Below are 22,892 nucleotides of genomic sequence, written 5' to 3'. Positions count from 1 at the left end.
AACATTCATCTACTAAAGTAAATTATTAATTAATATTGATAATTCTGTATTGAAGGACTTAAAATTATTGTGAAGATTAAATATTTTTAAAAATCAGATGAAGTGAGAAACCCACATTGCATAAATGTTTTGAACAACAAAATGTGACAAGGTTGCTTATAACTAACATGCAATGTGAAATCCTGAACAATGTCTTGGGTGCCTAGGCTCTGCAAAAAGCAAAGGAATTAAGTAATACAGAAAGATACAAAATGAATCAGCATACTGAAACTACAACATGAAGGAAGCCACAAGATGCTGGCCAATACAGAAAGCTTAGACACAGATAGGGATCAAAAATCTCATATAGGATACACAACCAGGCTTAGGGAAAACATTTGCGTCTGAAAGCATACAAGCCTGAACTATTATCAGCCTCATTCTTTCTTTCAGAGATCTGGAAAAAAGTGAGATTTTTCCAGACCATAAATAAAAGATGAGCTTTATCTTAGTAAAGTTGCCTAGTGATTACTACACACTCTTCTCATTTCTACTTTACTCAGATGTGTGAATTCAATGTCCTCCTTTCTTTGAAAGAACTCAATTTCTAGTGGTGTAGTACATTTTTTTCATGCATTGAAATGCTAAGAAGCATCAAGAATAATTTTTCTGGAAGAACAGTATTGAAGCTCATTAACTAGATATTTCACTTTGTCCCAACAGACATCTAAAGCAAATTAATAGTTTAAAAATATTGTGAATATAATTAATTTAAACTTCCTTAGTATTGTGAACATTTGAAGTTTCTCATGCTTAAGGCATTCCATCTAAATGAATTTAACATTATTATTATTTGCACTACATAATATATTGAAATATGTTGCTCATGGTGTGCTGTCAAAGAACTAAAAGAATGAAACACAAACCACAAATATTAATATATTTCCCACAGATAGAGACTGGAGCATGAGATATCTATTGTAATTGGGCAGCAATATTGCTACTATTCTGATTCTATTATCGTTATTTCTCATTGACAAGTTGTTGTTAGTTCACTGATTTATTTGTATATTGTTGTCCAAAATACTGCTGAAGTGCTCTTTATAGACAAGGTCTAATCAGAAAAAAAAATAGTGCTACAGAATGCAATATCTATGAAGATAATAGTCAATGGAAACTACATTTTTTTACAAGTGTCTGCCTGTGTTTTTGTAGAAAAAGAAAATTCAATCTTAAATTATAATATACTTAATTGAGTATACTTTTCATGTCTAAATGCTGAGTTTGTTATTAAGCAACAAGAAAGTAATCAATACAGAGGTACTATTCTAAAGTGAGATTACAGACAACAATAATTTTTGTTTCACATTAAGTTGATGCCAATTTTAAGATTCCATCAAAGCTACTGTCAGTCCTTGCTGTCACTACATACATAGTAAACTACCTCCCTTTAGGATAAATATTACTTTACACTCTATTGACTATTCGAAGTGTGTACAATCAGATTGAGCTCATGTTATGGTATGATGCAAAATTAATCTGAAATCGATGCAATACTGCAGTTGATTTAAAATATCTTTAGATCAAGAGTTGTCAGTGTAGTGATGCATCTCAGGTTATCTTATATTTGTGATGAAAAAGGTATCTGTTTGTTTTCTGTGTATGTAACCATGGTGTTAATACAGAAAGAAAAATTGTGCGGTGGCGTAGCTTCTGCCCACCACATGACAAAAACCATGCATCATACAGTAAAATCAGGATGGGAAAGGGGAGGGTATCAATGGGACTTTTTACCGTCTGTGATTTAAGAAGAAAAGATGATTAAGGACACAGTTTCATTTGCTGTAAAGTATGGTGTTTCACTTAGGTCTAAAGTGTGGAATTGATCTCTGCAACAGTTTATAGTAGCTGATTATTTAGCTGGTAACACCTAATTCTGATCTTCCTTTGCACCAGTAACTGAATGGCTGTGAAAGTAGGCTGATTTATAAGCATGTAAGCAAGCTTAAAAGCAGAGCCATAGTCCTTACAAGTATATTAGCAAAGCAGAGAAGTAAAGCAAACACTGTTTCTCCTAAGCTATTTTTATGGTTCCCAAAGCTGTATGTGCTGAGGCTCTCATATATATTAATAAATTTATCCTCACAAAGTTTATTTGAGAAAAGGGAATATTTTTTAGGTTCTTCAAACAATTGTTGCTGTGGAAAAGAATCAGATGTATTAAATGTCAAGCATCAACAATTTTATTCCCAATATTACTAAAAATTCATAGTCCGCACAAATGAGAAATGAAAGGCTAAATTCAATAATGGTCTCTCAATGTCCTTTCAGTGCTGTGTGAGTCAGTGTCCCACAGAAAAGTATTTGCAGATTTTTCAGAGCAGTCATTCTTATCCTTTTTGGAGTTACCTTCAGTATAATGATCTTCTCACCATCGACATGCCCCATCTCTCTGCGACTTTAGCTAGGGCTCTATCATTGTTCCCTTCTCATTTTGCTAGATGCAGTTCTTTGGCAGGAAATTAGTGGAATAAATGGAACTATGTTAGTGCATCCATTGAGACAGTTTAGCTAATCCTGTTTTTTCCAATTCCCTGGACAGAAAAAATGCTATGCAGTGTATTGTCCTATATCTTGAGCTGCACCACTTTTTTCTGTGCTCTGACATAACAGAATAGATGACATCATTTATATTCAGCATGGAGAAGCAATGAAGAACTGATATGCCATGTGAGCTGTGAAGGCTGGAATAGCCAGTTTGGAGAGAAATGCTGCCTCATACTTCAGATATGGTGAGAATCTACATGTACTAGAAGGGCAAAGGATGAGTCAATCAAAGTTGCAAAGAACTACCTCACCTCCCCAGATGCCCTTTTATACAATAACTATGAGGCTTTGGAATCTGATGATAAGGGAAATGAGAATGTGGATGAAGGTCCATCTAGAGTGAAGATGCTCTGCCTAGGGAAGGGCAGCCTACCCTTCGCATTACAACCTCCTCAATCAAGAAAGAAGAAAGGTAGTAATCATTGGTGACCCCCTCTAGAGAAGAATGAAGGGCCCAATATGCCAATCAGATCCAAGCCATAGGAAAGTGCGTTGCTTCCCTGGGGTCCAGGTAAAAACAATCAGCAAGAAACTTCCCAGCTTGGTACGGCTCACTGATTATTATCCACTACTGATTTCCCAGGTGTATGCTGGTGATGTCCCAGGAAGGAGCCTGTGGACAATCAAAAGGGACCTCAGGGACTCGGGACAACTGGTCAAGGGACATGGAGCACAAGATATATTCCCTTCTGTCCTGCCAGTTGCAGGGAATGACGGGGCAAGAAATGAGAAAATCATATCTGGCTTCAAGACTGGTGTTACCAGCAGAATTGTGGGCTTTTGATCATGTGCTGATTTATATGACACTGAGCCTGCCGGTAAGAGATGGTGTCCACCTGGATCAAAGGGGAAAAAGGAGCTTAGGATAGGAGTTAGCAGGGCTTATTGAAAAAACTTTAAACTAGATTTGAAGGGGGGATGTGGACATAGCAGGATTCAGCAGAGATAAGTTTGGGAAAGAACTATAGCAACCACATAAGTAGCAAAAGGAGGGTTACGAGGAGATACCTCCAGCAAGTACAAGCATCTGAAGATTTAACCTCAAGATAGGACTATGGGCTGTCCATTTACACTCTCACTGGGATATTGACACAATCAAATACTTCTATAAAGTGCCTGTACACCAATGTATGCAGCATGGGGAACAAACAAGAGGGACCAGAGATCTGTGAAGTCACAAGACTGTTCTCATTGCAATTATGGAGACATGGTGGGTGAACTCACATGACTGGAATGTTGTCATGAAGGGCTACACAATGTTTAGGAAAGACAGACCAGGAAGTCACAATGGTAGACGTGACACTTGGAATGTGACACTTGGATGTTCCAAGTGTTGCCTATGTGAGGCAAGTGTTGCCTATGTGAGGCAACACTTGGAATGTATCAAGCTCTGTCTTGCGGTGGATGATGACTGAGTTGAGAGCTTATGGGTTAGTATGAAAGGGCAAACTAATAAGAGTGACATTGTTGTGGGTGTGTGCTATTGGCCACCTGAGCACCAGGAGGAAGCGTGTGAGTCCTTCAACAGGTAGCTTGAAGGATCCTCAAGTCACAGGCACTGGTTCTTTTGTGGAACTTAACTCTGACATCTGCTGAAGAAGCTACACAGGGAAGCAAAAAGAGTCCAGGAGGTTCCTGGAAAGCTTGATGATAATATTTTGACACAGGTAGTGGAGGATATCACAAGGAATGGTGTACTGCTTGATCTCATACTAACAAAGAGGGAAGACCTTGTTGGAGATGTGATGGTTGGAGGCAGCCTTGGATATAGTGACCATGGGATTGTGGAGTTTTGTATCGGGTGAGGAGGAAGCAGGGAAGCAAGATTTTAACTGGGCACTTCAGGAGAGCTGACTTTAGCCTCTTCTAGGCTCCCTAGGAAGAATCCCATGGGAATAGGACCTGCAGGGAAGAGGGCTCCAAGAAAGCTAATTGATCCTTCAAGGATCCTTCAGGCTCAATGATGCATTCAGATGAACAAGAAAAAGGGCAAATGGGGAAACGTTCAACCCATGTGGACGAATTACTCAAGTATAAGCAGGAAATACACAGGAGGCTGAAGCAGGATCAAACCACGTAGAATGAACATAGAGAGGTTAGAGTAAGTAGGAATGAGACAAGGAAGGCCAAAGGCCATCTGCAATTAAATCTGGTGAAGGATGTCAAGGACAAGAAGAATGTCTTCTTTAAATACATCAGTAAAAAAGGAAAACTAAGCATAATGTTGGGCCCATTACTAAATGGAGGGAGGGGCCCTGGTGACAGAGGAGGCAGAGAAGGTACAGTTATTGAATGGGTTCTTTGCATCAGGAATCTCTGACTCAGCCCTCAGGAATCTCTGTCTCAAGAAACCAAGGTAAAGGAATGTTGGAAGAAAGACTTTCCCTTGGTGAAGGAGGACTGAGTTAGAGAACACCTAGGCAAACCTGACACCCACAAGTCCATGGGCCCTGACGAGATGCATCCACTGGTGCTGAGAGAGCTGGTGGATACCATATTAAGGCCACTTATGATCATATTTGAAAAATTGTGATGATCAGGAGAGGTGGCTGAGGACTGGAAGAAAGCAACTGTTACCCTGGTCTTTAAAAAAGGGCAAGAAGGAGGACAAGAAGGTGGTCAGGACTAGTCAGCATGGATTAACTAAAGGTTGTCCTTTATACTTGACCAACCTGATTGTCTTCTTCAATGAAATAACTACCTGGATGGATGATGGGAGAGAGCAGTGGGTATTTTCTAAGGCTTTTACACTGTCTCTCACAACATCCTCGTAGGTAAACTCGGGAAGTGGGGACTGGATGAGTGAAAAATGAGTGGATTGAGAACTGGCTGAATGGCAGATCCCAGACGGTTGTAATCAGTGTCAAAGGGTCTAGTTGAAGGCCTGCCATTAGTGGTGTCCCAAAAGGTTCAATACTGGGCCCAGTATTGTTTAACTTGTTCATCAATAACTTGGATGAAGGTGCGGACCTCCTCAGCAAGTTCACTGATGAAACAAAGCTGGGTGAAGTAGCTGATACCCTAGAGAGCTGTGCAGTCCTTCAGAAAGACCTTGATAGGCTGGAGAGGTGGATAGAGTGGAACCTTCTAAAATTCAACAAATGCAAGAGTAGGGTCCTGCACCTGGTGATGAATAATGCCATGCACTATTACAGTCTGGGGGCTGACCTGCTTGAAAGAAGCTCTGAAGAGAACCTGGGGGTTCTGGTGGACAACAAGCTGTCCATGAGCCAGCAGTGTGCTTCTTGTGGCCAAGAAGGTCAATGGTATTGCGGGGTCCATTAGGACAAGCATTTCCAGGAGGCTGAGGGAGGTGATCCTACCCCTCTACTCAGCCCCAGTGAGGCCACATCTGGAGTGCTGTGCCCAGTTCTGGGCTAATCAGTCAAGGGAGACATGGACCTCCTGGAGCTCCAGCAGAGGTCCAGCAGAGGGTGAAAAGGATGATTAAGGGACTGGAGCATCTCTCTTATGAGGAGAGACTAAGGGAGCTGAGACTGTTCAGCCTTGAGAAAAGACAACTGATAGGGCACCTCATCAATGTCTATTAATTGTCTAAAGGGAGGGTGTCAAGTGGATGGAGCCAGGATCTTCTTGGTGGTGCCAAGCAATGTAGCACAAGAGGCAACAGGCAGAAACTGATGCACAGGAAGTTCCAGCTGAATACGAGGAAGAATTTTACTGTGCAGGTGACTGCATACTGGAACAAGATGCCCAGAGAAGTTGTGGAGTCTCCCTCACTGGAGATATTCAAGAACCATCTGGATGCAATTCTGTGCTTGAGCAGAGGCGTTGGACCCAATGACCCACTGTGATCCCTTCCAACCTTATCCATTTATTCCATGAACAACTCAAGTGCCTGAACTGGGGAACAAGTGGCAGTTGGATAACTCCAGGTTTAATTTTGATACCTTAATTTAGATACCTTAAAGGCCTTGTATGAAGATTTTCACCAATTTTTGATGAAGTCACTACAAACTGGCCAAAAGCATACCTATGAAGAAGATGGTAATTTTTTCCACATTAGTTTCTTGCCCCGGGGCAGACATTTTTAATTTGTGTCAGTCATCCACACATAGATATCTCATGCCATTTCAGATGCCCTCAGCCGTCCAATATATCTCCTTCACAAGGCTAGCAGACGGAGAGATGTGTGCTCTTCTGTAGTATGAGTTGCAATACACACAAGGAAGAATTACACTCAACTCAATTGTCAGTCAGATTATAGGCCAGTCACTAAAATGTCTACACTTCAGTACAAAGGAATAGTTCATTTAGGAAAGACAAAAACCAGCTTAGTCATACTTGCCCTCGATAACTGCAGGCTTTTCTATACAACTGTACTTCTTCATCATATCTGTCACTACCGCCTTCTATGAAATTAGCTTGGAGATATATGGTGAAATGAAAAAGGTGCATTGTGCTCAATTCCAGAGTCTCCATCTTTGCCAAGATCTTGGACAGAGCCTGGTGCTAGTTACAGTCAGGCTATGTGCTGGGTTGATCAAGCAGACAGAAAGATCACAGGAAATATCCCTCTATGCTTATACAGATGGGTGTACAGCTGGCAAAGTGTTTTTTTTTTTGCATTGATGATGACAATGACTGTATGAACGTGCGTGCTGGCTATCTAGAAATAAGCAGATGAATTGTGTGACACGAAGAGGCATTGACTGTTGTGACTATATACATGAGACACACAAGGCTGAGTTTCTGTGTATGGATGTCTGGGTACAGCTACCTGGCGTCTGTGAGCTTCCTGTGTTTTGTGTCAGGATGATAGACAGATGTCTACAAAGGAATGAAAAAAAAACAGAGTAAAGAGAAACCATAAATGAGAACTCAGACATCTAGACTTTGACTTTTAGTCTGATAAATCACACTCAGTGTCACAGTTTAGCACATTTTCAAGGTAAATTTTTGTCTTTAAGAAGTCTTTGTAAAGCTGAAATATTTTTTCATGTAAATCTAGAAAACCTCACCATTTGGTATTATTCACAGTTGTCTTTTAAAATGAAAATCAGTGTTAAATTTCTTGGTCATTGAACAGTCATTGTTTCTTTGTAATTAACCTTGGAAAAGTGTTCTTTGTCTTTCTGGATTTACCTAGTGTTCCGAGACCTAAAGAAAATTAATTTCTCAGTTAATGAAAAAAAAAGTCCAAATAACTGTTGTTACTAACCAATAAATATCTTTTTATTCCATATTGGTACCTAAATCATCCAGTTGATAAGAAGACTCCAGAAATACCTATGTCATTAGAAAGAAGAGTATCCAGCTATAAGCTAGCAATGGAGATAAAGTTCATTCAGAAAGAGATTAGATTTTATCTGTTCTTCATCATCTCACAGAGTAGCTATACATTTTTACTAACTAGGAAGCCAAGAGCAACCCAGGTATCTCAATAAAACATTTAAAGTTAACGATGTGATTCAATCCATAAGCTTTTTAGCCTCCCACTAAGCCAACACTATTTCTCTATAAGACTCGAGAATAATGATTTGTACACACTGTATAGTGGAATATATTCTTAAAGGTTGATTACTTTCCTAACAAGGTGATTTGAAGCTTACAGTAGCTACATACAACTCATGATGAAAACTGCTGTCAAACACATTACAGAAGTTTCATACACTTTCAGAAACCTTAAGACCAATTATAATACTATAAGCACTGCAAATATTAAAAGAACTAACACTCGGTGATAGTTTTCAAACTGAGCCTAAAATAAAATTGTTATGCAGAAGCAATTCTCAAGAACTATGATCTTACCTGTGGAGTAAGAGATGGAGTTGTTTACTACAGGTTTACAGATGAAAGAGAGATGTGATCTCTGAAGGATTTCAGGCTTGTCACTTATTTTGAGAAACCAAAGGTTTCTTCAACATTTCTTTAATTAACTTAGCTTCTCATTTAATGAAAAAAGCAACCAAATCCAACTGCATACAAGTGTCAGTGTTTAAGTATTTTTTGCATGAATGTTTGTTACTGAGTATTTCAAAGAGGAACAGAAACGAGAATGAAATTGTAAGTTATTAAAATTACAATTTATGTTTAATAGCATTTGTATATCAAAATATATATGGAACAAGGATTTAGAAAACAAAACAAAACAACATCCTTATATATCATTCACCTTCTGAACTGATCTTATGGTATGAGCTCATATTATGGATCTCAAGATTTCAATCTGTTGAAACAAAGTCTAGAAAAGGAGGCCCATCTCTGTTCTCATTTTTAAGAATAACTTGTATCCTTTTAAAGATCTAGCTTAACCTAGCCAGCTGCTGGTGTCTTAGATCACTTGCCTGCTAAAAGAAGCTGTCAGTCAGTTATGACCAGAAGCGGTTTAACTCGGGCATCGCAGACTATTACATCTCATTATCTACAAGAAGGCTCTTGGACTGAGAATTAAGTCAGATTGTAATTAACAGATTTTTGACTGTCTTTTTACAAATTTAACCATTACGTTACTACCTTCAAAAAGAATTGCCTGAATGACCCATTTTGTAGTCGGTGGTTTAAAAGTTTTAGTGGACAGTATGGTAATGAATTTCCTGACATGAACTTCTACAAATGTTCATGCAATTTCTGAACTGCTTTTTTAAATTATCAACCCAGGGTTTATGAACTGCATTTTTAAATGCATTCTACTGAAAAGTACAAGATGATAACAGCTGTGTTGAGGTTTTGTTTCTAAACTGCATTTACTTTGAAAAAGATCACTCTGTACTCTTTTATCGTATTTCCATAATTAATTTGTGCTTACTTTTGTATACAAGCAATTTTCTTTTTCTCTGTCTATAAAATGGACTGTAAAAGCTCTTTATTAAAAGTTTGCTCTTCTTTATATTACTAAAGTTATAGGAGCTTCTAATTGGTATGTACATTGATTTTTTTTACCAAAATCTGTAACATTTTAAACTTTTTAACAAAACTTTAAGACAACAGAAAAGTAAGACTTGCTTGTTTGTACATATATAAAGGATTTATAACTAAAAATAGGAGTTTGTAATAGGCACAATTTTAAAAGGTTCAAGACCTTGATTTATATTCACATACATACAAACAACTATGCTGAGCTATCTGAGCTGTTTAAATCCCTGAGGTCCACAAAAATTGAATCTTGAAAACTTGAGAGAAAAAAAATTTTCTTCCCGTGCCAGCTGTTTTAAGAAGCAGTGAAAATAGTTTTTCTTATCTTATTTTAGCACTAGTTCTCCTAGACAGATTAAAAAGTGTAGAGGAAAGTAAAATGAATAATAATAGCAACAACAAACCACGAGTTACAGAGCTGTAAAAAGATTTAGTTTGAGTCTACAAGTTTTGTTATCTTTCAGTACTCCATATATCCAGTGACAACTGTTGTACATCCCTTCTCGGTATATCTATAGTTATTTAAAACATATGGGAATATCCAATAACTTGTCAACATGATGTCAGTGGAAACTTTGCCATTGACTTCAATGCAGACAGATTGAATTGTCACATACTAATGTCATTTCATATACATAATTTCAGGTTTGTGACATTTCAAAAATGATCTAATTCTGTGAAGCAATCAAGGTTTCAATGTATAGGTATTATTGCATATAAAAAACATAGTCCGTGATATATTCTGTGCTAAAAGAAAGGTAACTGCCCCTTTTCCATAATTCTACTGATTTCCTGTGTAAATACAGAAAAACATTGACTATCAAATCTATTTTATTTAGTGTTATGCACCTTATCCTTGGTAGCCACTTAGTCGATGGTAAGGTACAGGTACCTCCAAAGCTAATTCTCTTCTTTAGTTAACTAAAACAGGAGGACAAAAATCACCATTTAGAGCTGCTTGCATTTCCCCAATGAAAACTGACAAAGTCACTCTTTGATTGAAACAAATCCTGATTTTTATTTCTTCATGTCTCAATGCTTTTTTCTTTAAGGTCCAGACTGAGCCCTTTTCTACAGAAGTTCCTGATGGAAATTTTGAAGCTCCTGTGGATTTTAGTTTTACCATGACAGCTGCCATCTAATAATCACCATTACTACTGGTGATTCATTTTAGCTTTTGAATTATACACCTTTCCCAAATATTTAAAAAATATAAATATTTGGTACAGTAACACAGAAATGTTTAAGCTGTTGCATATCATGATACTTGGAGAGAGAAGAAACCCCAAGGATAACAGCTGATATCTGCTACTGTATTTCCCTGTGTGCTCAACTCAGCAAGATTATGTATCTTATTAATGCCATCTACTTGGGGATCAAATAGCATCCGCATCCTTTTTTGGTTAGTTTGACAAGTTTTCACTATTAACTTATGCCCTGTCAGATACCACTTTATTTTCCTGAATGGAAATACTTCAGGTTCCTTGTCATTCCTTCTTTTCTCCTTTTTATTTTGAATATGTTCCAATTTTGACTTCATGCTTAACTGCTTTAAACAGTTTTAATAGTTCATGTCAGTAGAAGTAAATCAAATTTTTCTAAAGTCAATTACTTTATCCCCTATGTCCTATTTGTGATACTCTTGGTAAATGTAGCCCAGACCACAAAGATATATTTTCTGTGAAAAAAACCCTTCATCCATAATCTTCCTGGTCTAACTAACCTTTCCCAAAAATAATAGGTAAGAGGCCATTTTGTTGTGTACTCTTTGTAGAGAAAATATATTGAATGTTTGCTGAAGCAGTTCACAATACAAGTGTGCAAACAGACAGGTTTGGGGTACTTCCATTAAGATCTAGTTTGTATAGAGTGTATTGAAACATTTAAATTTTTATGAGGTGCTGATCTAACATAGTTATTTATATTAGTTGCATGTCATATGATAAAGCAAAGTGATTATGTTTTCTGCATCAAACTAAAGTTTTTAAGTACCAAATACCTTGCATTCTTTATTTCTTTTTTTTTTTTTCCCCAAGGGGTCATTTGACTTTATTTTGTTTAAACATTGCCAAATATATGAGCTTACCTCTACCTACATTTTCTGCTGCAGAAAATTTTACTTTATTCCAAAAACATTTCCTGAAGGCTTAAGGGCAAAAACTTGAGATTGTAGTCACAATTATGAGAATTATGGATAAGGTAAAGTACACACGCAGTTAAAAAAAAGCCTATACTTTTAACTCCCAGTTAATGATTGTTTAAACTCCCTTGATCAGTTAAAACTGATCAATTACCTCAATCTTTTGAATTTTAAGAAATCTTTTGAAAGAACATTATCTTTTTCTACACAAAATAATTTGTGCTTATCTAGAACCTTGGAGATTAGTCTTATAACCAGGCAGAGAGAAGAAGGATTAAATGAAACATTTACTTTATATTTTATATTTTATTTAGAATTTCCTGGATGTTTTCCTTCATGGAGATAATAGAGTACAATTATAATTGTTTATTTACCTAAAATCAATTTCTATGGGTTTTATCAAATTTAATAAGCATGGAGATGATCAGATGCATTTTAACATTTTTTGTTGTGTAATAAGGGGATTCATAATGGTTTTAAGCTTGATTGGTGAACAGTAATGATGTCATTGACTTGGCTAGTTCAGTGGTCTTTTGCCTTCAGTCTATTGTAATTAGTAGTTTCAAACATGTATCAAATTTGTCATCGTGGTGCATTAGCATTTTCAAGCTGATGTTCGGGCTGTGAGTGCATTTATAAACCTTAACAGGTTTGATCAGCCTCACCTGATGCTTCCAGCCACACCTATAGGTCCAAAGGCTCCATTTCAGGTCTTCTGAGGGCCAGCAGTCCCATCCTGAGCTATGCTAGAAGAGTGTTGAACTTCTGCTCAGCCACAGTCACTCCTTTGCCTGGCCATGGTACCCCATAATTAGAAACCCAATCCATGTACTTACTTTCTGGATTTATCTTGCTCTGTTGCTATCATGAGGGATCTGCCCTGAATCAGAGCTTCACTGTGTGTTGTAGGGCTGTCCTCTGATGCCCCCACCTCCCCCTCCCAATTTGGGTATAATAACCAGTGGGGATTGTGATGGCTCCATCCAGTTTACTCCGGATTTTGGGGGACAGATGGCAACAGGGTAGCCAAGGGCTGTCCAGAATGGTGACCCAGATGTCTTGCCAGTATGCACTATGACTATAAATCAATCATCTTACTCCATAAATAGCTGACGGCCCAGGGCCCATTGTGTTCTCCTGCATGGCAGTGGGCTGCACTCCAGGATCTCCCCTTGAGAAAGGACATTTTTGAAGGTTACTCCTCGAGGCTGAGAGGTTCCTTGCTGCAACAGATCCTTGGTAAGTGATTAATAGCATGCTAAACTTTGAAATATTAGCTAGGCGATATAAGGATTGATTGTGCACATATAATCCCTTAGAAATAAACCATTGACTGTATGTGGGACCAGGACTGGATCCAGTCGCACCTATACTTCTCTCTGAGATGGAGTTTAGAATGCAAGGAAATCCTTTCCAAACATAGTGACTCAACAGGAGGGTCTTCTTTACAGCTTTATCCAACCCTGTCCTTTATGCAACAAACATGCAAATGTATTTTGCCATGGAATCCTGTTAAACCACTGTCACATGTACCATTGAACTTTGTTAACTTGTTAGTTTATATCAATAAAGTATTTTGTTGTTTCTCTCTTAGGATTGAAGTGCATCATGTCAGTCATGACATGAGGACCTGCTCTGCCAGCTCTCTACGTCTACCTTTTTAGATATTTAAATTTAAGGGATTTAAGTGATTCCCACTTACCCATGGAAGTCTATGCTTATATTAAAAGGTTTTCTTGGTCTGATTTTTCACATTTATTTCACACTCTTATATCCTTAGAATTCTTACAAATAAGTTCAGACTAAAGAAAATGATGTACTTACAAATAAAATTCACACTTAAAAAATTATTTTCTTCAGGCTGTGATTTGAAGATGTATGAAAATTTATCAATAGTGGGGAAATTATCAAACATCAAAGACAAAATATTTCTGAATAAGTTGGCACTGAAATAATACTTTAAAAAATTGTTCTTAAACCAGCACAATCCACTGGCAAGATCTAAGACAATTTTTCATTGAAAATATCAACTACTTATGTGAAACAAGCCGAAATCTAGACCAAACATTCAGGGCAATGATTAGTTCATTCCATTAACAATCAGAAACCACGGTCTTATCTGAAACAGGGATAGGCTCTTTTGAAAGGCTTGAAAGTTCACAATGGACAGGAAGATAATTTTCTACCTATGTTATCATACTTAGTAGCACACATTTTCATTCACTGGAGGGTAAATATAATAATAATAAAAAAATCTTTCTGTTAGAAAGATCTCCTTTTCAAGGACAAATAAGTTTCACTGGTCCATAGACCCTGAGATTAGCTCAGTTGGTTAGAGCATGGTGCTAATAGCACCTGTTTGCAGGTTCAATCCCTGTATTGGCCATTCACTTAAAAGTTAGACTCAGTGATTCTTGTGGGTCCCTTCCAATTCAGAACATTCTGAGATTCTGTGAATAATAGAATAGAAATAAGTCAATAGTCTGCTTTTAGACAGAAAAAAATTCTTCTCAGAGAAGGATGGGGGCAAATAGAAGGATTAGATCCTTCTTCCCTTCTTACTGAAGATCTCCACAGATAAAGGACCACAGATGTTACACTGATATTGAAATCACTGCAAGATCATAACTTTGGCACCAGTGGAGGTTTCATAGTTAAATCAGCACAATTTAAAGGAAATTGCTATGACACTGTTTGCTTTTGCAGCCTAAGACCCTTCTAAGCCACTGCAAGAAAATATAAAGTATTTTGAGATCTGCATAACTTTGTAGGTATAACCTGTGGCATACCATCATAGCTTGTGATCTACAGGTTGCCATAGAGAGTCTTGTCTAATGAACTGAAATTTCAGAAATATATTTATGAAAAATCAAGAAATATCCTCTTTCCTCTCCCCTCCCTCAGACACTTGGACAAAAGACTGAAAATGGGAATTATTTTTCCTTACAAATCGAGATTAGACAAGCTGTCCCACACTTTGATCCACAGTCTGAGACTCAAAGATATGTGAAATGCAATGTCTACTGTTACACAAAGAGGTAAATGCTACACATTCTGCTAAATATATCCCAGCAAACATGTTTTTCAATCCAGAATGCCTCTCCAAGTTGCCACTCAGTCTGTTTACCAGAATATCGCGTCAAAGTCAGCATAACCTCCTTTCTTTAAAGCACACTTCTATCAGCTGGCATTCCAACAGTCATCTACAGTTCCATGTTTACATGCCAAGCCAACAACTGGCATGCAAACAAAATATTACCTGCAAAACATACACTTCTAAAAAAGTTATTTTTTAAAGTTGATGGTTTTTTGAAGTAACAAAAATACCCCAATGATATCAAGATAAGCTTCAAACAATCAACTGAAGTGGTTTTCTCCCTTTGACAATCCATATGCCCTTAGCTGAGGTACCTAAGAACCTAGTCAGCCTAAGGTCATTCTAAAAAATGAATTAGGAAAAAAAGAGAGAAGTCTCTAATCTCTCTGTTTCCATCAACTGGAAGCTGTATAGACTCTTGATATAGTTAAACAGGTTTAATCTCAATGTGTTTTAAATAGATTTTAAATTCCTGGGATAAAATCCTGACACATTTGAAACCAATTGAAAACACCCACTAATTCCACTGCATTATAATTTTCAGTCCTTGAGTTGCTTACAGAGAATATATTTGCTAAGATCCATATTTATCACCGATGTTTTAAAAATATTACTTGTCCAGCTCCCCCTGGAAAAATCTACAACCAACCAAATAGAAAAAAAACCCCAACAAATAAACAAAACCAAAAAACAACCCCAAGAGCCCAATATTGTAATTCTTCTGGACTCTGAATACTCTGTTGCTTGAGTATATTTTATAAATTACTTTGAAGTAGCTGCTGAACCATTAGTTTACACTAAGAATACAAATGAACAAGAAAACACACAGCTCTGACTCCATCTCAACATCTGCAGTGCTTGAAAATGAAGCATGAAGATGAAACAACGTGCAAAAGATCTTAAAAATATTATTTGTTAAGTTTCTGCACTTCACCCTTTTCAATGCTATCATAAATGTGCATAAGATACCTACCCCTTAGAAAATTAAGATAGTCTGCAATTCAAGTTCTAACGTGTATAAGTCAAAACCCCACTCTTTCAGACCATTTAATATATCAGCACTATAAAACATCCTTAGAATTGGCTACATCATAGATTCCTGACTGGGATCTTTTCATTGTAGCCCTTGAGTAAGACTAAAACTGTAAAACCAAAATTATAAATCTTTGCGAAGTCATTGACTGCAACTGCAAAAAATCTGGGTCAGCTGCGCTCATGAATTTAATTAAGGCTATCTGGAAACTACCAAGTCCACACATATTTAAACTTTTGCATGTCCCAGCCTGTACAGCTGTGTAATTTGGTATGCAAAAACATTTCTTCCATGATGGTCTCCATTTCTAACAATATGAATGATCTTTTACTTGTGCTCTGATACCTTTTGGGTTTGTCTGGTGGTCACAGTTGACAGGTCATAATTTCCCACTCTCAGGAGTGTTGCTTTGCAGTTACCATTCAAAACAGGTTAGTATTACTGAGGGACTGGGACCTATATCACACAGCTAGGAGGCAATCCATATAGTGCTACTAGCTTACTTTGTGGTTTCAGACAGGTTCTTTAATTTTTCTATCTGTAAAATGAAAAGAGCTGGTGTTCATCTCCTTTGCTGGCATGCCAGAAAAAAAATAGATATTGTAGTTGAAGAATTTATGGTAAGGCAATGCCTTACATAAAGACAAAATAAAGAATGGAAAAAATATTTCCATATAAAACACAAGACAGAAGAGAAATGTTAAACTTGAAAATAGAATAAAATGGTAAAATCAAGGTAATCAGCTCCATCAATATGAATGTGTGGCTGGGCATTGGGAATGCAAATCATGAGACACAAGATATATTGGCCAGCATCTCATTGCTTAAATGTTAGTTCCTGGTTTGGTTAAAGAAGTAAATAAAGTTAAGATATGCCATGAAAGAAGACATCTTGATGCTGGAGAAAAAAGTTGGCATTCTGATCATAACTCTATCCAAATCAAGAGGAAAATGTAATTATTTAACTACTTAGGTGTATTTTTCCTCAGTTGGATTCAAGATCGTTTGTGTTGTAATTCTGACTTATGAAAGTTGATGTTAAGGCTATTAAATTTCTTTCATCACTTTTTTATATTATTCTGAAGATTTAGAATATTTTAATTCAATATAAGTTTGCTTTCCAAACAGGCAGAAATCGTTCCTTTATTTTCAGGGACTGTTATGTACAAAGAATTGCTAGGTTCATTCTCTGCAAGTAAAATTAAATAATAAATTTTTCATGGAGGAAAAAGGTCAGCTTTACTAAACCACTCTTTGCTTTGTTATATTTAATGGATGTAAAAGTGGACAATACTTTTAAAGGAAAGTGTTTTGCAATGTTGTGTTTCTATGTTGCAAGTATACTTCTTGATTCTTTTCCACCAGTTTTGTATCTGGATAATACAATAGAATCACAGTGATGATTTTGGGTAAAAGAAATTGAGGGTTAGTCCATGAAAATATATTTATATATTGTAAATGTTTTAGGTTGAACTATATGTTGAAGAGTGTTCACATTTTGATACATTTGATAATTGTAGCTGTTCCTAAAGGATAAAGTTGGAAAGACGACTTAAACATCTGTATCTGTAACAAAATATAAATATTTAAATCGTGTACACTGTTTCTGTGAATGCATATGTATCCATCTGAAAAATATGTATATTTGTATATCTCTGTGTCGTGTCAAATGTAAAAGAGTCTATAGAGTGTATGGGTTGCTTTAAAACAGAAAGGTTTGGTTTTGGTTTTGTTTTTGTGGTTTTGTTTGTTGGTTGCTTTGGGTTTGTTTAGTAAAAACGACTAGTTGTATTCTACATGTTTTTAAATAATGCTGTGTTGGAACCTTTCTCAGTAGGCAGAGAAGCTAACTTGCCCAGTTCTCACAGTCTCTATTGTCTTTGTTGTGATAGGTCAGTACACCTTAAAAAAAGGACCTGCACATTCCCTCATACCAATTCCTAGGTTGTAAAATATGTGCCATAAGTTTTATGATATAAAACCACTATCATTCTGGACTGCTTCAGTCTTTAAATTACTCCAGACACTCTGACTGGGGAAGCAAGGAGTTAAATAATGCCTCTTCAAATAACGATGGTGTTTTAGAGCCTCAAGGACATCACATGATGTCAGACGAGAACAGGGAAAAATACATTGCATGGCAAAATTGGCTATTTTAGAAGGCAGCATCCCTAGGAATGGTGGGTGAAAGACACTGTGGGAACCCAAACCCAGCTTTCAGCAAAGGAAAACAAGAGCTGACAAAAACCTCGTGATCTGAAGGAGCTGGACCCTTCTCACAAGACCTGTTAAAGTTCTACCTCATGGATCAAGCCTGGCTCCAGCAGAAATCAGGAAGGACTTTTGAGATGATTGTATCAAACCATGTCTAAACCCCTGTAATCCCTCTGTTCCCCATGTAATCCTACTAGAAGAAAAATTAACTATTTGGAAATTGCAGTAAAAATTTGTGTAACTCCCCAATTAACATAGGTTGTCCCCTTCATTAACATACAGTCCCAGATGCCTTTAAAATAGTGTTCTCGTGTTCAATAAACTATTCCAGTTTCCCCATACTGGGATCGTGTCTAGCTTTTATTTTTCAGACCGCCACTAGACACAGTATCTGACATGTACTTTTACCATTTCCTCTTGAAAGCAGATCAGTTCTTATTCACAAAATTTTTCAGTCTTCAGGATACAGGCTACATTTAAAAAATTGATGAAAAAAATAGATATTTTATCTTTACCGCCATTTCAGTTCTTTACTATGAAAAGGTATCCAACAGGCAGAAGATCCAGTTTCAGTGCTAAACTACAAGTCCGAAGTTAGGCTAATTGCAGAACTCCTTGTCAAAATGCATAATGTTTCTGATCTGAATAGATTTCAGGTTTAACTAAAAAAGTTGTGCTTCCACTAGCTAACCAGAATAAAATGTTAAGTAAAATCAACCAATCAAACCAAACCAAACCAAAACCCTCATGATTAAGTAACACAGTTCAAGGTTTCTGAATTAACTGTAAACAAGTCTGTTACAATCAAAATGCTTGTCATTATATGCCTGAGGTGAAATCATGTACTAAACTTCTGATTAAAGGTTAAATTCCCACTTCCACACCATTATGCTTCTTAGTAGAGCCCCCTGGAGTGAAGCCTTGCAATAGGATAAATGAAATTTCCCTGGGGGCAGCATCCCTTCTACAAAGCAGCCAGAGATCTAATACTTGCTAAATCTCCTGGTTCCAAACCTTGATGCAGAGGTGAAGATGTAAAATGTAGTTTGACAGAGAAACTGATTGGCAGGATGGACCATATGGCAACTCAAAGAAGCCGCTATGTTTAACAGCAATCCTCTGACCTTCTCTGTCCCCTCTATCTAAAATATATGACAGCAGACAGGTTTAAAAAGAAACAGTGGCTTTAACTCACCCATCTTCCTGCAATGCACTTCTTGGGTTGCACTGCTCTATCTCTACAAGATCTCTGCAGGGGAAAGGAAAATTGAGATGTTATTTTTTCTTAACTACACTGGAGAAAAACAAGCCAGCACAGACAGACACCCCCTTCCTCTACTAGTCTGTGTTTGCAGCTTTGCATGTTGATTTAGAAGTACATTTTGATATATGATAGTTTTTTTTATTTTTCTTCATATATTTCATCTGGGACATGAGGAAAAAAGTTTAATCTTTGTACCTTTACATAAAGGCGAGATAGCCTACAACTGATGATGGAGAGAGAAGCAGGAGCAGTCACATTTAGTGCTCCCAGGGTCAGGATCTCAAGGAGGAAGGTAAGCCTTTTCTTACCAAACCATGTAGAAGTTCTCTGTGCAAAGTCAATGTCATGGACTAATATTTTTGTAATACATATTTTTAAAGATGTTGTTCCTTAATTAAAAAACTCCTATTAGCTATGATTCTATTACACAGGCAATATATTTTTGCTTCCAATTCTTGGAGAGAATAATTTTCTATTTCTTGAGGGAAGAAAGGAAAAAAGAACAATATTTTGACAAAGTCAACACTAATTTATTTCTCACATTTTGCTAATGTTTTCTCCTCACACAGGCTAATCTGAGCTTGACTATGAAATGTGGCTTTAAGTTGGCAGGCCTGAAGATTGAATTGAACTGCTGAATAACAAATACAGCCCTTTATACCACAACTAAAGCAAGAAAGCTGGTTTAGTGTTTCTGAAGCAGACTGGCATTAGGAAATATCTAACTAAAATAAGTTCCTGGATACATTATTTCTTGACAAAGCCATCACTGGACACATAGGTCATTGAAATTTTGTTCTTCTGTTCTGGGTATTACACCAACACACTAGCTTTTTGCTCTCATTTTCATAATGTTGTAACATAACAGATGAGGAAAAGAGAGTGAGTGACTGTAACAATGTTATTGGTTCTGAAGTTGAGACTATTACTCCCTTCAGGATACAGAGATGAACTTCTAAGGCTTTTGACAGATGATTAATGATTTTTAAAAAGCCTGTCCCCATAGTATTTCTTAAGTATGAACAAGCTTGTTCATAATGTTTAGATCTCAAAAGGAAGCTGAGGGATTTGTAGTACTGTGCTCAAATCTGAAGAGAAATCTAACCATTTTCTCAGAAAACATTTACATATGAACACAAGGAAACAGATTATCCTGATGCTTAAGGAAACTGCACACAACACAGCAAACTTTTTCTTTTTCCCCTGGCAATGCAGGAAAAGCCCTGTTTCAGTCAAGAAAGTATAGCAGATGGTAATCTTAAGCAAAATAAATACAAGAATAGACTCATGCAAATAACTGCAAAATAAGATTTGGATGGCTAAATCAACCTAGTATTTCCCTCTTCAGGAAGTGTTAGCAAATATTTGAGATTTTATTTACCTACATAAGTAACGCATTTGTAATTTTTTCAAATAACAGACTTTTAAGTTTTTAGTTACAGCACATAACCTTTCTCATTGTGTTATTGGTAGAAGAAAAACATTAAGATTTGCATATTATTTAGTTTTCTAGAGAATTTAATTAACCTATATGACATGGGTTAATTAACCAATTTTATTAACACAACCTACTGGGCTAAAATCACCCCAGGAGTTCAGGTAGCCAAGGAGCAATGCAAAACCTTCTAAGCACGAAGGAAGTAAGCTGTCAATTGGACTGAAAGTTATGTAAAGAAGGAATGTCTTGTACGTGTTGAAATCCATGTCCATGACACAATTGTCACAGTGCAGTTCAGAAACCTGTCTGCACTGAGAGTAATCAATAATCAATAGCATTTAATTATGACTCTTCATGGAGTACAAAGAAATGACAGAGGAAGGAAATTTGATGTGGAATTTATCCAGGCAAGCATTAACTCTGACTGTGTAGGATTCAACCAATGATGGGTGTGCACATCTGCGGCACATATCCCTGTAACAGCATATAGCAGGATGGACGGAGACTCTTTCAGTGAAGAGCAAGAAATGTCTAAATTTATGATTATCCCTGTGATGTGATGTCAGCTTGGATTTGAATCCAAACTTGAGTTCAAACTTCCTCATTGTTTATGTGTTGATTTTTTCTGTGGTCTGATGCTGAACGAAGTGTATGTTTCTAGGTGGCGAAACTCAGATCTGAGGCAAGGGGAGGAGCTGAGTTCTGTGTGAGTTTCATTCTGCTAAACAGAATGGATGTGACTCCAGGTCTTATTTTCAGATCTTAGCATTAGTTTTCCAGAATCTTAGATTTACTGAGTTTAATAAGCTTTAGATAAGATCCTGAATACAGTCCTCAAGCTTATTTCACATGACACATAGAATCATAGAATCATAGAATCATAGAATCATAGAATCAGTTGGGTTGGAAGGGACCTCCAAGATCATCAAGTCTAACCCTTGATCCACTACCACCGTGATTACTAGACCATGGCACTAAGTGCCACATCCAGTCTTATCTTAAAAACCTCCAGAGATGGAGAATCCACCACCTCCCTGGGCAGCCCATTCCAATTCCTGATTACCCTCTCTGTAAAGAATTTCTTCCTAATATCCAACCTAAGCCTACTCTGGCACAGTTTAAGACCATGCCCTCTTGTCTTACTGATAGTTGCCTGGGAGAAGAGACCAACCCCCACCTGGCTACAACCTCCTTTCAGGGAGTTGTAGAGAGTGATGAGGTCTCCCCTGAGCCTCCTCTTCTCCAGGCTAAACAGCCCCAGCTCCCTCAGCCTCTCCTCATAGGACTTGTGCTCCAGTCCCTTCATCAGCTGTGACCTTTCATTTTTTTGAGTTACTTTTGTCTATACATTTGTCCATCAAGGGACCAAGATTAGGCTAGCTGTTCTACAGTTACCTGGATCTTCCTCTTTGCCGTATTTTTTTAAGATGTGTATTTTTTTTTGTTTGGCTTTTTTGTTTTCTTTTGTTTTTGTTTTTTTACTCATTTTTCAATAATCATGGGCCTTTGAATACAAAGAATAGTATTGTAATGATACTGGTTAGTTCCCTCAGTATATTCAGATGCTCCTGATGTCATCATACTGACTTGTGTATGTCCAGCTTGTTTTGGGGATTTCTAACTCAATTTCTGTCTGCTTTGGGTAATGGTTTCATTCCCTCAGACTGCTGCCTGGCTTAGGGACCTGATAAGCCTCAGAGATGACCTTGTCAGTAAAATTGAGATAGAAGTGGCTCTAAGGCTTTTCTGCATCATTTATCACTAGATCCCTTGCCTATTGAAAAAATGAGATCACACTTTTCTCTGTATTCCTTTTGGTGCATGTGTACTTACAGAAATCCTTCTTGTTGTCTTTTGCATTCTTTTCTATTTCCAGCTCAAGTTTCAACTTCTGGCTTTAATTTCAAACCTGTATGCTTGAGCAATATCTCTGTAATTCTCCCAAGTAGCTAATTCCCATTTCTAGCTTCTGTGCATTTAATTTTTGCATTTAAGCTGTCATGTGTTTCCTGTTCATCTATTCTAAACACCTAACATGATTATTAAACTGTCTACACATTTGTAAGGACTGTTGTCCTTGAAGATGAGCTAGCTCTCTTGGGCTATATAGGACAGTCTTTCATGTGTCAATCAGATTCCAGAAGAAAATAAAACTTGATGTTTGAAGTCCAGATCTTTAGTTCTGCTATTCATCTCCCTTATACTTCTTAGAAAAACGCTTTGTGAGCCTTTAGAAGGCTTGTT

The 22,892-nt window shown here is 37.1% G+C and overlaps 1 long non-coding RNA gene across 1 annotated transcript; it reads left to right on the top strand.

The window, feature by feature from the left end:
• Positions 1–3,939: 3,939 nt before the first annotated feature.
• Positions 3,940–4,798, top strand: LOC135406834 (uncharacterized). Its single transcript, XR_010426517.1, has 2 exons — positions 3,940–4,134; positions 4,196–4,798. It is a non-coding gene; the product is annotated as an uncharacterized LOC135406834 (long non-coding RNA).
• Positions 4,799–22,892: the final 18,094 nt, after the last annotated feature.

The sequence above is a fragment of the Pseudopipra pipra genome, chromosome 2, assembly GCF_036250125.1.
Source record: "Pseudopipra pipra isolate bDixPip1 chromosome 2, bDixPip1.hap1, whole genome shotgun sequence".
NCBI classification, from domain to species: domain Eukaryota; kingdom Metazoa; phylum Chordata; class Aves; order Passeriformes; family Pipridae; genus Pseudopipra; species Pseudopipra pipra.
The sequence above is the reverse complement of the archived record's forward strand: the minus strand, read 5'-3'. Positions and strand labels throughout refer to the sequence as shown.